Below are 15115 nucleotides of genomic sequence, written 5' to 3'. Positions count from 1 at the left end.
TCTGTGTGCAGAAGAAAGACCACAGTCTGCATCTGTGTGTTGATTTCCGTGAACTCAACCGTAAAACCACTCCAGACCGCCATCCACTACCACGCATTCAGGGTCTATTGCACAGTCTTGGAGGAAATTCATGGTTCTCCATTTTAGATCAATGAAGTGCATATCACCAAGGGTTTGTGAGTGAGGAGTCAAGGCATCTGACAGCATTTAGCACACCTGGGGGTCTTTATGAATGGGTAAGGATTCCATTCGGACTGACCAATGCGCCAGCTGCATTCCAGAGATGTATGGAAAGTGTATTAGAAGGCATCAGGGATGAATGTTGCGTACCTTATTTAGATGATGTCCTCTGCTACTCAAAAACATTTGAGGAACACATGGACCATCTGAGGCAAGTTTTCTGCAGAATGAGACAACATGGAATTAAACTTCGACCAGCCAAATGCGAGCTTTTCAAGAGACAAATTTGCTATCTGGGATGAATGGTTTCAGGAGAAGGCGTCCAGATTGACCCCAAAGATTTGGAAGCTGTTGTAGCTCTGAAGGAGAAGAAACCTCACACAGTTAGAGAAGTTCGGACATTGCTAGGTTTCCTTAGTTATTACGATCCTTCATCCAAGATTTCTCACGACTGGCAAGACCTCTGTTTGAACTCCTTCGGCCGACACAAGTAAGACCAACAAGCTCCAGACTTCTAAGGGACGAGTTTGTAAAATTAAAGAAAACACAGGCCAGCTTCCCTCTCGCACACCTGTGACATGGAGGACTGAACATCAGACTGTGCTGTCCAAGCTTGTGGAGATGCTGATCAATCCGCCCATCTTAGCCTATCCCGATTTGGATAGTCCGTTTGTTTTGTATACAGATGCATCAAATGAAGGGCTCGGAATGGTTTTGTATCAGTCCCAAAATAACAAGCTGCGTTTTATTGGCTACGGATCTAGGACCTTAACACTTGCTGAACAAAACTATCATCTCCATTCTGGTAAACTTGAGTTCCTAGCACTCAAGTGGACCATTTGTGATAAGTTTCGGGACTATCTGTATTACGCACCAACTTTCACGGTCTATACAGATAACAATCCCCTGACTTATGCTTTGAGTTCTGCCAGGTTAAATGCTGTAGGTCATAGGTGGGTTGGGAAATTGGCCGACTTCCACTTTGATATCAAGTATAGACCGGGAAAGAGGAATGCTGATGCAGATATGTTGTCCAGATACCCAGTAGGCCTTGAACAGTACATGAAAGATCACACCGAGACAGTGTCATCTGAAGTAGTGTCTGCAGTGTGGCAAGGCGACAAAGCAATGATGTTCCCTGGATTGCTGCATTACAACTTGCTGATGAAAATGATGAGGCTAACCTACCTGATGGTGTCATGACCATTACGCCTGAAAACATCAGAGAAGCACAACAAGAAGATACAGCTATTGAAGGGATTGTGTCATTAAAACAAAGAAACTGGAGTCCAAATGAAAAGGATAAAAGAACCATGTGTAAAGAAACAAGGAGACTGTTGTATGAGTGGAACAAGCTAGTCGTGGAAAATGGACTACTTTTCCGGAAAACAGAACTAAACAAACAGCTAGTTCTCCCAGAAAAACTCAAAACACTAGTGTTGAAGAGCTTGCATGACGACATGGGCCATGTCGGACCTGACAAGGTGATCCATCTTGCTCGAGAATGCTTTGACTGGCTGAACATGTAACAAGACATTGAGGATTATGTGACAAAGAGATGTCAATGTATTAAACCAAAACATCCCAATGTCCCACAAAGAGCTCCAATGGCATCCATCACAACTAGTGCGCCATTTGAGTTGGTCTCTATTGATTATTTGCATTTGGAGCCAAGCAAAGGAGGATACGAGTATATCCTGGTTGTCGTTGACCATTTCACTCGCTTTGCACAAGCGTACCCAACGAGAAACAAATCCGGAAAGACAGCAGCTGAAAAGATATTCCAAGATTTTATTCCTCGTTTTGGGTACCCAGAGAAACTACATCACAATCAGGGACCTAAGTTTGAGAACAGCTTATTCCAAAGATTACAACAACTCTCAGGAATTTCTCACTCGCGCACCACTCCCTATCATCCTCAGTGCAATCCAGTGGAGCGACTGAACCGCATGCTTCTCCAGATGTTGCGCACCTTACAAGAGGAGAAAAAGAATGACTAGAAAGATCATCTGCCACAAATTGTGCATGCATATAATTGCACGAGGCATGAAGCGACAGGATACTCGCCTTTCTTCCTATTGTATGGCAGGGTTCCACGTCTACCAGTCGATTTGCTTTTTGGCACCAGGAAAGATACTGAAGACTGCAACCATCAAACCTTTGTTAAAAAGTGGGCTGAAAGGATGCGTGTGGCATACCAAATAGCTGCCAACAACAGTCAAAAGTCTTCAGCTAAAGGCAAAAAGCAATATGACAGATGCGCCAGAGGTGTCACTCTCCAGGCACGTGATAGAGTCCTGGTTAAAAACCTCTCAGAAAGGGGAGGTCCAGGTAAACTCCGCTCATACTGAGAGCAGGCGGTGTACCGCGTGATTGAAAGAGTGGGGGATGGACCTGTCTACAAGGTACAACAAGAGAGGGGTAACAAAACCATACATGTGCTTCACAGAAACCTGCTGCTGCCTGTCTCTGACCTACCTCTGGAGGATGAACTTCCTGTGAGAGAACAGACAAAACAGAAAAGAAAGCGACAAACTGAAAGACGTGAGAATGAACCCGAAATGCATGACTCTGATGAAGAAGAAGAGTTTACTTACCACCATAATCTCCGGAGCAGAATCCTGTGTTATGGATTTGTAAACCCACAACAACTACAGTCAAACCAGACTAAAAATCCTGAACAAGAACATGTTGTGACAAGACAGAACCAAGAAAATCAAAATAATCTGCGGGCAACAGCTGAAGAATTCTGTCCCTCTTCAAGAGAAACCACTGTCAGCGAAAGACCTACTGCTGAAACTGAAGAAAGATCTGAAATGTGTGAAAGAGATCAGTATCAGATGGAGATGGATGAAAACAGAGAAGAAAGCAATGTACGGAGATCAGAGAGAAGAGGGAGACCAACAGAAAGACTAACATATGAGACACTTGGCCAGCCATCATATAGTTGTTGGAGTGCAGGTGTTAGCCCATTGCTGTTCAACCAACCTTCCGCAATGACACCTGGTCTACTGCCATTTCCCTATCTTCCATATCCACATCTGTATCAGCAGTACAGTCCCATACAGTGAGACTCGCATAAGAAACTGTTAATGTCAGGAGACATTTTTTTAAGTGAGGGAGAGTGTAGAGGGGTGAAAAACAAGTTAATAGTAAATAAAACAATTAGTAAGAAAATAGGCACCCCAACATAAATTTTTATTTTTGTATCTTTAATTTCTCATTGTAATAAGTTTTTTAGTGTTATTTTAGTTAGTCCTGTGCAATTCCGCACACAACCGCTAGAGGCGCTGCCGCGTTGGTGGAATAGAGAAGATTGAGCACACAAGAAGAATAAATCTTCCTGTTCGATGCTAAAGGAAGCTCGACGTGTGTGTCTCATCTTTTCTATATCACAAGTCAGTAGAAAATGTATTTTGATACATATATATTGGTTACCTTTAACAGTTGAAGAAGTTAGTATATCAAGAGTCAACTAGTGAGTCACGTTATGAAGTTTGTGATTAGTGTTGTGTAGAGATGTGCCGATCAGGATTTTTCCTGCCGATACCGATCGCCCATGAGGGCCGATCACCGATACCGATCACATAATTATTATTATTATTTTTTTTTTTTTATCATAAACACTACCGGTTAGATTATGTGGCAAAAGGAACCATGAATTCACCTTAATTTAGACAACAACTTGTTTATAATAACTTTTTCCAAGAAGAAAACTAAACAAAACAGGCATTCTGCAAATTGTACTATTGGTAATACTATCTTTAACAGACTGATAACATATTAAGGCTCTGAAGAGGCCAAATAATGCAAAGAGCCAAAATAAAATCTCTCAACATTGCCAAAAAAAAATTCAAGTATAAAACTTAACATTCAAAGGCAAAAACAGGTTCCATTACAATAAACAATCCTGAGTTACTGAATGAAAACTTCCTGATAGCATGGCGGCTGGCTGTTTCTGACTGAGCAGAGTAATTATGCAGAACAGGGAGGAGATCGATTATTTTTTTAGAGATTATCTGTCTCATGTTAGGACAGCGAAAGTTTAAATACGTATGTAAAATGTATTTTTTTTAAGTTAGATGCTGCAGCTTTAAGCAGAGGTTCGGTGTGAGAGTCACTACCAGGTGGAGCAGAAGCGGCGCTCCGTCTGTGAAATATTACTACTTGTAGCGCAGAGCAGCGGTTCAACAGCAAGAGCAGAACCAGCGTCTTACATCGCAGCTCGAAGACTTAAATATTTTTGCGGGTTATTTGTTTAGCTTTCTGACCGTCATGCTAATCCGGGTGAGTGTTTGTAGCTGTGCGCTGCTTTACCTGCTGTCTGATCCTCCATATGTCTTTTTTACTGCAGTGAGCCTCGATGTAGCCAAACTCCGTCAAGTATGGCATTGTTTTTATGTCGTATTAGCTTTGTTGTGTTGATGCATTTTGACGTGCTTCAATTTTCCGCCGCAACACGCAAATTTCCCCATTCACTCAGTGCGTTATAGTTCCACATCGCTTAGGATTTGTTGCTGTGCGTTTGCGCAGTGTGAAGGAGAGAGGAGACCAGCTGCACAGGCAGGCTGAGAAATGAGATGCAGGTGATCGGTATTGGCAACAAGAGCCAATGATCGCCGATCACCAATCATGCTCTTTTTCACGAAAATCGGCCGATTATGATCGGTGACCGATTGATCGGCACACCTCTACTAACCAGAGTAAGTAATGATATAGAGAAAGCTTTAAAAATGAAGGAGGTAATGATTATAGTATTCTTTGATAAAGAAAACACATATGATTCACTGTGGAGAGAAGGACTATTTAAAAAAATCAATCAGATGGGAATTAGTGGAAAGATGTATAATTGGATAGCAAATGTTCTGCTGGATAGAAAAATAAGAGTTAAGATTGGGAATGATTATTCAAAAGAGTTTAATGTGGAAAATGGGATACCTCAAGGTAGTGCAATTAGTCCAATCTTATTTAATATAATGATTAATTACATTTTTTCTGATACCAATAAATGTATAAACTGCATTGTATGCAGATGATGGGGCCATATGGATGAGGGGAAAGAATGTAAAATGTAGTAGGAAAAATTAAGAAGGCAATTAAGAAAGTGGAAAAATGGTCTTATGAATGGGGTTTTAAATTATCAGCAAGCAAGTCTTGTTTTATGGTTGTTACAAATAAAAGAGATATTGATACAGGAACAATAACATTATACGGACAGCCTTTGGAAAAGGTTAAAGAATTTAAATATCTAGGATTATGGTTAGATAGTTCTTATACATGGAAAACACATATAGATAACTTAGAAACTAAATGTAAGAAAGTTATAAATTTACTAAAGGCTGTGGCTGGAAATAACGGGTCATTATTAAACATAGGGCTCTTATGAGATCATTAATTGATTATGGAAGTTTTATATATAGAGCAGCAGCTAAAACAACACTACAAAATATATATAGACTACAGAGCAGGGCTTTACGTATATGTACAGGAGTGGTGAAAACGACACTTATTAATGCTCTTTTAATAGAGACTGGAGAAACTCCGCTGGAAATGATAAGAATAAAATTAGCTTTTGTATATTGGATGAAAATTAAAAGTAATGAAGAAAAGAATGGAACTTCAATTATATTGCAAAACTGTTGGGAATATGCAAAGTTCCAGAGTAATGGATTTGGATGGATGATAAGTAAACTGATCAAAATGTATGGATTAGTGGAAAAGAAAATAGCTCAGTTTAATCCAATTAGTGTTATTCCTCCAAGGCTATTTCAGTCTGGAGAGACTCAAACGGAGAAAGAGAGCGATTAAAAGAGTTTAATGACAAAATGAATATGAAAATAAACAAAGTCTTTGGCGTTCAGGCCCCGGCCGGGGACGTCGAGCTGGACTTCGATGAGCTCGATGAACATTCCTGATACAGCATAGGAATGTAGACCCCCCGGGGCCTGTACTGGTGGCGGCGGTCAGAGGAAGATGAAGCCTGAGCCAGGAGCAGAAGGTGGAGATGGGGCGGAGGTGGGACAATTGCAGCTGGTGAGCAGAGGAGGCCATGGGTGAAGGTCCTTTTGAACTGGAGCCCAAACGATGATTAGCTGGAGCAAGCCTTGGACCGGCGCCAATAGGTCCAGATTGCAGAGAGGGAGGTGCTGATTGATGAGGCAGGTGCGACTAAAGTCTTCCAGACTGAACTTCTGTCAAAACTCCATTTCCTGAGGTTAATGTAGACATGAGACTTCTTAAAATAAAAAACGACTGGAATTTAAATGAAATAGGGGTAAAGACTAATGTATATTTAAGAAAATCATATTCTAACTACCTCAAAATTTATTCAGATGGTTCTAAAAATTTTAAAGGATGTGTGGGAATAGGAATAAATACACCAGAGTTTGAAACTCGCATCTCTAAAAGATTTAAAGCTTATGATTTCAAAGCATTTCTGCTGTAAAAACAGCAGAAATGACGGCAGTTATATTAAGCTTACAGAGGGTAGAGGAGGTTCGACCAGACAGGGTGGTGATATGCACAGATTCTAAAGCAGTTTTAGAAAGTATACAGGGGGAAGGAAATAATAGGAAAGATTTAGTATTAGAAACTCTGCATAGTTTATTTGGATTATATATATTATATATAGTCAGGGGTGAAAATAAGGGGGTACGGCAGGGTACTGCGTACCCCTTAAAGATTTAGCGGGGGTACACAGATCCTGCAAGAGAGAGGAGCGGCTATCAGCTGTAAAGAATCAACGGGTTCACTGTGCAGTCATGAGTTCACCCACTAATTAGCCGTGACTGATTAGTTTTTCAAGAACAATCTGAAACATGACTTAATCAGTTAATTACTTTTTTCCCATTTCATATTGTTTCTGAACTGTTCTTGCTTTGCTAGAGCAGGGGCACAATATGTCGATCGCAGAAGGCTTTGAGTCGATCTTGGCTTTAGGTGACGAACTGAACGCCGCCTTAGGCTGAGACCAGCACGTCCTCTGGCTCCTTCTCAAAACGTTCATAACTTTATTAAAAAACAACAAAAAAGGGACTTCCAGTTTGGGTCATGAAGGAGTAGGCAGCGAGTGTGAGGAGCTCCGACCCAACTTCTAACTTATGTGACCAAACCTTATACCTTTACCACAGAATTGTCGTACCTTGTGCACATTACCGTGTTGGACGACTTTGGCCGGTTAATGGCTACCTCCAAGCAAAAACAAACCTCCTCGATAACCACGCGGAATGCCGTTGCTAGCTAGCCAGCTACCATGGCCTCCGACGCTAGCCCTTCCAAAAGCGATGGAATAACTATGACCCAAATAGTACAAGAGTTAGCCAAGCAACGAGAAAGTTTAAAAGAAGACATCTCTACCCTCATTCAAGAATCACTGGTGCCGTTACAAGCTTCGGTGAGTGCTCTGACAGAAACGGTGGGTTCTATGCAACAACGCCTAACCGCTTCAGAATCACTCGCAGGTGATAATTTTGAGAAGATATGTGCTGCCGAATCTGCCGTTAAAGCTCTAAAAGGCCAAAATGCTGCACTCTTGGATCGTATTGAGGATCTAGAAAACAGGTCACGCCACAATAACTTGAGGATTATAAACATTCCGGAAGACAGCGAAGGTGTGGGGAATACTGTTAACATTATGACGAATGCGCAAATGGAGCTCACCCGCAGCAACGCACTGTTCGACTCAGCCCCGGTGCTGGAGCGAGCACACAGGGTGGGTGCAAAACCCAGCGACACTAACCGCCCTCGGCGTCCGTTTGTGGTGTGCTTTCAAAGACACCAGGAGAAGGAACGGCTACTGCAGTGGGCAAAGCAGCACACAAGCACCTACCAGGGAGCTACACTGAGAATATACCCTGACTACAGCGCTGCTCTGTCGAGGAAACGTGCTGAATTTAACGGTGTTAAACAAGCATTCTACGAGAAGGGGGTCAAGTTTCGCTTGCGTTACCCAGCTATCCTACGAGTCTTCCATAAGGGAAAATCCCTCGACTTCAATACTCCGGAAGAAGCACGAGCTTACTGCAATCAGCTGGTGGTTGGGGAAGAGGACTGACATGGAGTAGTCGAGTCGTGTGTACCTGTTGTGTGGACACCATCTTACTGCTTGGAAGACGCTCTGACACGTATGTGAACTTTCGCCAAAGTCTATTTTGGGTAATCTAATTGTTTTTGAGAATTTTGGATATTTTCTCTTTCCCTTTTACCTATTTACTTAACATAACTGAATGTCCATTAACGGTATGTTTGACGGTATGCCTTTACTTTAATTTTAATACCAGAAGGTTTTCAACTAATATAAGCCATCCCTGGTAAAGGGTCATAGGCTTTTCACAAGTTAAAAGGAGAGGGTGTATTGGAAGGTTCAGGAGTTAGAAGAGAACCTGCAATCTGCCCATGTTCCGAGGACAGGCATAGGATATGTTCAGTTTGGGGTTAAAGGGAGATTTATTTTTAAGAGGGGTTTTTTTTTTATTTATTTATTTTTTTTTGGACGGAGACTTCATTCTGCTGTCTTATATTATTTAGGTTGTCTTTGGTTGCTACTAACAGATGTGTGGGGGTGCTCAACCTGGTTTTCATTTTTGAAGATGTCATATGTCGCACAACATTGATAGTGTCAGGGCAGATATAGGTGTGACTCCAACACGTTTCATTACCTGGAATGTGAGAGGGATGAATGGGCCTAACAAGAGAGCAAAGATTTTTTCTCACTTAAAGAGACTGAACGCAGAAATAATATTTACAGGAAACTCATTTGAAAATAGCAGACCATATCAGGCTTAAAAGGAATTGGATTGGACAGAGTTTCCACTCTAACTTTAATAATAAGGCACGAGGGGCAGCCATCCTGATCCACAAAAAAATATTGTTTACACCATCTCGGGTCATCTCTGACCCCCAGGGACGATTTGTGATGGTATCTGGGTCGCTGTTTAACTCTCCTGTAATTCTAGCTAGTATTTATGCCCCAAATGGGATGATGTGGGCTTTATACATAAACTCACTTCTCTTTTCCCAAACTTAAATAGACATAGTCTTATTCTATCGGGGGACTTCAACACGGTTATGGACCCAGCTATGGACCGCTCTAGCCCTAGAAATTTAACTTGCTCTAAAATGTCTCTTGCTCTTGGTGAGTTTGCTGATAAGGCAGGTTGGGTTGACCCATGGAGGTTCTTTAATCCTAACAAAAAAGAATTCTCCTACTTCTCACATGTTCACCACACATACAGTCGTATCGATTTTTTCCTCATTGACAAGACACTTCTCCCTTTTACAAAGAGAATTGAATACAATACTATTGTTGAATCTGACCATGCGCCGGTCTCCCTGGATATTTTGTTCTCTCAAAATGTCACACAACCAAGAGTTTGGAGATTAGACACATCCCTACTATCAGACAGTCATTTCTGTGAATTCATTGGTAAAGAAATAGATGAGTTTATATACTTTAACAGATCTGATTCCATATCCCCATCCATATTGTGGGAAACACTTAAAGTAGTTATAAGAGGGAAGATAATTTCTTATTCTATTTCACGGAGTAATGAAAGAAAGCAAAAAGCAAACGATCTCTTGGTATCATTAAGACAAATTGACCAACAATATTCTACCACCTCAACACCTGAGTTATATAAAGAAACGGTTACATTGATGACCCAATATGACCAATTGTCAACAGAAATAACTGAAAAACACCAACTATGGTTAAAAGGACAATATTATGAGCATGGGGATAAAGCAGGCCGTCTTTTGGCTTATCAGCTTAAATGTAAATCAGCGTCCCGTCTAATACCTCAGATACGTAATACTCCACAATCCTTCACTGTAGACCCAATAGAAACAAACAACACCTTTAAGGATTTCTATTCCAAACTATACACATCTTGTTCCCCGCAAGATAAATCCAAAATGATTACCTTTTTAGATAATATTGATAAACCACAAGTAGATACGCAAGCCAAAGACAGCCTTGGGAAGCCATAAAGCTACAAGAGATTATTGATTCCATTCATACAATGCAGAGTGGCAAATCACCTGGACCTGACGGTTACACCGTTGAGTTTTATAAAAAAATTTCTCTTCAACTTGCTCCCCTGCTACTTGAGATGTTTAATCACTCCTTTAATCAGAACCATTTACCACAAACCCTAACAGAGGCTTCCATTTCACTTCTTTTAAAGCCAGGCAAGGACCCAAATGATTGTGGCTCATATCGACCTATATCTTTGCTTAATGTTGATGTCAAAGTTTTAGCCAAACTGCTAGCATCAAGGCTAGAGAATGTTGTACCCAACATCATCTCAACAGAACAAACCGGTTTTATAAAGGGTCGTCAATCTTACACAAATATTCGCAAACTTTTAAATGTCATTTACTCTCCTGCGTCTGGGGAGATTCCTGAAGTAGTTGCCTCTCTGGACGCGGAAAAAGCATTTGACCGAGTGGAATTTAATTATTTGTTTACTGTACTGGAAAAATTTGGCTTTGGTTTAAATTTTATAACCTGGATACGTTTGTTATATACATCACCCAAAGCATCTGTTCTTACAAATAAGATATCTTCCCATTTATTTTCTCTCTCAAGGGGCACACGCCAGGGTTGCCCTCTTAGCCAACTCTTATTTGCATTAGCTATTGAGCCTTTATCAATAAAATTGAGGACAACCCCCAATTTCTTTGGTATTTGTAGGTTTGATACCGAACATAAAATTTCTTTATACGCCGATGACTTACTTTTGTATATTTCTGACCCAATGTCATGTATTCCTAGTATTGTCAATATTCTTAATGACTTTGGAAGTTTTTCAGGTTACAAATTAAACTTCTCTAAAAGTGAATGCTTCCCAATTAAATATTCTTAATGACTTTGGAAGTTTTTCAGGTTACAAATTAAACTTCTCTAAAAGTGAATGCTTCCCAATTAACTATTTAGCCCTTCAGCTACCAGACAATGCGTTCCCCTTTCATATATCAAAGTCCGGATTTAAGTATTTAGGCATACACATCACCCGTACCTTCTCTGATCTCTATGGAAAGAATTTCAAACCTCTCTTGCTTAAACTGGAGGCTGATTTTCAGAGATGGTCCGGTCTCTACTTATCTCTTCCGTGTAGAGTTAACTGTATAAAAATGAATGTATTACCCCGTTTTTTGTATTTGTTTCAGTGTCTCCCAATATTTCTGTCTAAGTCTTTTTTCCAGTCTTTAAATAAATTATTCTCCTCTTTTCTCTGGGCAAATAAAAATGCTAGAGTTCGCAGAGAGTTTCTAGAAAGGCCCAGAGATAAAGGTGGTCTGGCTTTACCTAATCTGAGAAACTATTACTGGGCATCTAATATCCAAAAAATTATATATTGGTATCAAAGTCCACAGCTGGATTGGTGTAGGATTGAAGCAAACTCCTGCACCTCTTCCTCACTTTCTGCTTTGGTCACTACCGGATTACCACTTTCACCCTCTACATTCACCCATAATCCTGTAGTATCTTCCTCTTAGGATATGGATGCAATTCAGACAACATTTTAATCTAAAAGAATTTTCTATATGTAGCCCTATTTGTAATAATCACCTTTTCCCGGCTGCCAGGATGGATTACACCTTCGCTCTATGGAGGAGGAATGGTTTGGAAGCTTGTGACCATTTTTATATAAATGGTGTTTTTGCCAACTTCACTGACCTTTCGGCCAAATTGCAATTACAAAAAACTGATCTTTTCAGATATTTCCAGGTCCGTCATTTTATTCAAAGTCAAAGTCCAGTATTTCCTGCCTCTCCAGCAGACTCGGGGCTTGAGAGGATTTTGCGTAACCCTTTGTATCTCAGGAGGCACATTGCAAACATCTCAAATATAATAACATCTCTTTAGGAAACAACACTAGATGAGCTTAGAATTGCATGGTCTGAAGAACTTGGTTCTGTTATTTCTGAACATTTCTGGGAACGTGCTCTGGAAAGAATCAATGGAACATTGTCCTGTGCACGGCTTAGCCTTATACAGTTGAAAGTCCTCCATAGAACTTACTATACCTAATCTAAACTCTCAAGAATTTATAAGGACATTGATGACAGGTGTGAGCGGTGTCATTCTGCTCCAGCAAATATGACCCATATGTTTTGGAATTGCCTGAAATTAACCGAATTTTGGTCATCCATCTGTAAAACACTGAATGATGCATTTAATACCAAAATCAAACCGTTTGCAGGAATGGCTATCTTTGGAGTATTGTTTGAGGAGAACATGCTATCCACTGATCAAATGAATGCGTTCGCCTTTGCTTCCTTGGTAGCCTGTAGACTTATAGTCTTACTCTGGAAGTCCTCTGTACCACCTAAAGTCTCGGTTTGGCTCACTGATTTAATGTTTCTCTTGAAATTAGAAAAAATTAAATACTTTATTAGAGGCTCAGCAAGACAATTTCACAGGGTGTGGGACCCAATGATGTAGTACTTTAAAAATCTAGAATGATCTCCATAAGAGCCCTATCTCTCAAGGGACCTATAGAGCCCTAAGAGATAATATATATATATATATATATATATATATATATATATATATATATATATATATATATATACTGCTCAAAAAAATAAAGGGAACACTTAAACAAAACAATATAAAACAATATAACTCCAAGTAAATCAAACTTCTGTGAAATCAAACTGTCCACTTAGGAAGCAACACTGATTGACCCGACGAGGGTCCCCGTTGTCAATCAGTGTTGCTTCCTAAGTGGACAGTTTGATTTCACAGAAGTTTGATTTACTTGGAGTTATATTGTGTTGTTTAAGTGTTCCCTTTATTTTTTTGAGCAGTGTATATATTATATATAATATAATTGATGATGTCCAATTGTATTGTTGACATGTAATGTCCCCCGTTGTCTTCTCCCTTTTTTTTTTTTTTCTTTGTTGAATGTGGGTGGGTGGGGTCTCGTTGTTAAAAGAAAAAGCAAATTCAATTCAAGTTACTGTATTTTTATGTACCTTGCTTTGTACTTTTTTGAATAAAAAAAAAATATATATAAAAAACCAACAAAAAATCAACAAAAGATGTTCAAATTAATGACCCAACAACAATAATAATCTCAGTATTTATTGTTTCAACAAAGTGTTGCGCAATTCTGTGTGTTTCGGTTCCATTACCAAAATAACGAGCAGAGCAGGAGCTTAAAATTAACTAATCAACCACCGCTGTGTTCATGAGAGGTTTATTAATAATTGCAAAACAAATATCAAGCCTGCAAACCTAATATCACATCGGAGGGAATGTTATGTTTTTAACGTAATCTCTGGTCGGCTTGTGGAGCGAAGGAGGTTGCCATGGCAACGGCTGTGCTTAAATGACACAGAGAGATGGAAAGTAAAAAGGTGTGAGTAGTTTAGAGTTGATCACCTGCACTGCAAAAAGTCCCCTTTCAAAATCAAGAAAAAAAAGTACAAAAATAGGGTATAATTTTCTTGAAATAAGAAAAATTATCTGTCAACAGAACAAGAAAATGTATCTTGTCAAGATTTTCTATAACAAGAAAAAATATCTAACCAAGATAAACCTACAAATATCTTAAAATTAGTGTATTTTTACTTAAAACAAGCCAATTTTACTTATACGAGTAAGATATATTATCTTATTTTAAGAAAAATTATCTCAAGTAAAGAAAATGTTACTTGACACTGAATTTCTTGAAATCAGCGTAAAATTTTCTTATTTTAAGAAAAATTTTCTATGTATTAAGAAATTAAATCTCATATATTCTATTTGTATTAGTAAAATTGGCTTGTTTTAAGTACAAATACACTAATTTTAAGATATTTGGAAAATCTTGACAAGATAAATTTTCTTGTTCTGTTGGCAGATAATTTTTCTTATTTTAAGAAAATTATACCTTATTTTTGTACTTTTTTTTCTTGTTTTTGAAAGGGGACTTTTTGCAGTGATATACCTAAAACTAGTTTATTTTTATTGTTGCATAGGATTAAAATATATATTTCGTCATAGCTTTACTCAAGGTTCTTATGCAAAGACAAAAATCCACAAATTGATCCTGTGAATACTGGAACAAGAGATGGTATTGGCTTGCTGAAATGAAGTTCAATTACTTTTAACATCTTTATTACATTTAAGTTTCACATAAACACAATAAAACATGACTACTGGTCAGAATTTAAAGTCTGGATGGGCATCTGATTCTGAAACAAACCTGTAAAATGACAGAACAATGACGATCTGACACATCTGCCGCACTAAGAGTCAAGCAAACCAAATTGTCCAAAGCAAAAAAAAATCTTGGGATTAGATGTCAACAATAGGAGCTTCCTCCGCAATGAACTTCTTCCTATCAGCCATAGCCTTTTATATGTGGAAGTCTTGCCTCAGTTATGGACGCCATTCTCAAGACGTCTGTCAGCAGCACAGAGAGGAGTGGCCCCAGACACACGGATGCTGAAAGGTGTAGTAGCTGTGATGTCCTCCTTTCAGAAGATCAGGGCAGGCATGGTTCCAATGGCCAGTAGAAAGTTGGTTTCACGATCACCACAGAGCTGAAAAGTGGTCTTGTTTGAAGTTGTTGGGTCATCTGCTAATTGGAGCACAGACAGAAAAACAATCACAAAACAAACCACGTTTTAGGGACTAATCAGTGTCATGATGAATCAGTATCATAAATTTCTTACCTTGAGAATGTGAAGGATGCCGTCACTTGCAATTCCCCAAGTTTCTTGTAGATGGTGCAATACGTGATTGGAGACGTGTCTGGCATAGGCTTCACCATGGCAACAGTTTGGTTTACTTGAAAAATAAAACAAGGCTTATTTTAGTTCATGTGCTCAATTAAAAATAGTGTTTAAAATATCCTGGTAACAGTGTGGAATATCTAACCTAGGCTTTTAGACTCATTGCATTTAAGTTTTTAAATTACAGCACATCAAACACCCT

At 39.3% G+C, this 15115-nt stretch overlaps 1 long non-coding RNA gene across 1 annotated transcript; it reads right to left on the bottom strand.

The window, feature by feature from the left end:
• Window positions 1–14276: 14276 nt before the first annotated feature.
• Window positions 14277–15115, bottom strand: LOC145553911 (uncharacterized). The gene is made up of 2 exons (XR_014089950.1): window positions 14854–15115; window positions 14277–14759 (listed from the first exon to the last, which is right to left on the bottom strand). It is a non-coding gene; the product is annotated as an uncharacterized LOC145553911 (long non-coding RNA).

This window comes from Poecilia reticulata, chromosome 11 (genome assembly GCF_904066995.2).
Source record: "Poecilia reticulata chromosome 11, P_reticulata-male-v2, whole genome shotgun sequence".
In the NCBI taxonomy this organism is placed as follows: Eukaryota; Metazoa; Chordata; class Actinopteri; order Cyprinodontiformes; family Poeciliidae; genus Poecilia; species Poecilia reticulata.
The sequence above is the reverse complement of the archived record's forward strand: the minus strand, read 5'-3'. Positions and strand labels throughout refer to the sequence as shown.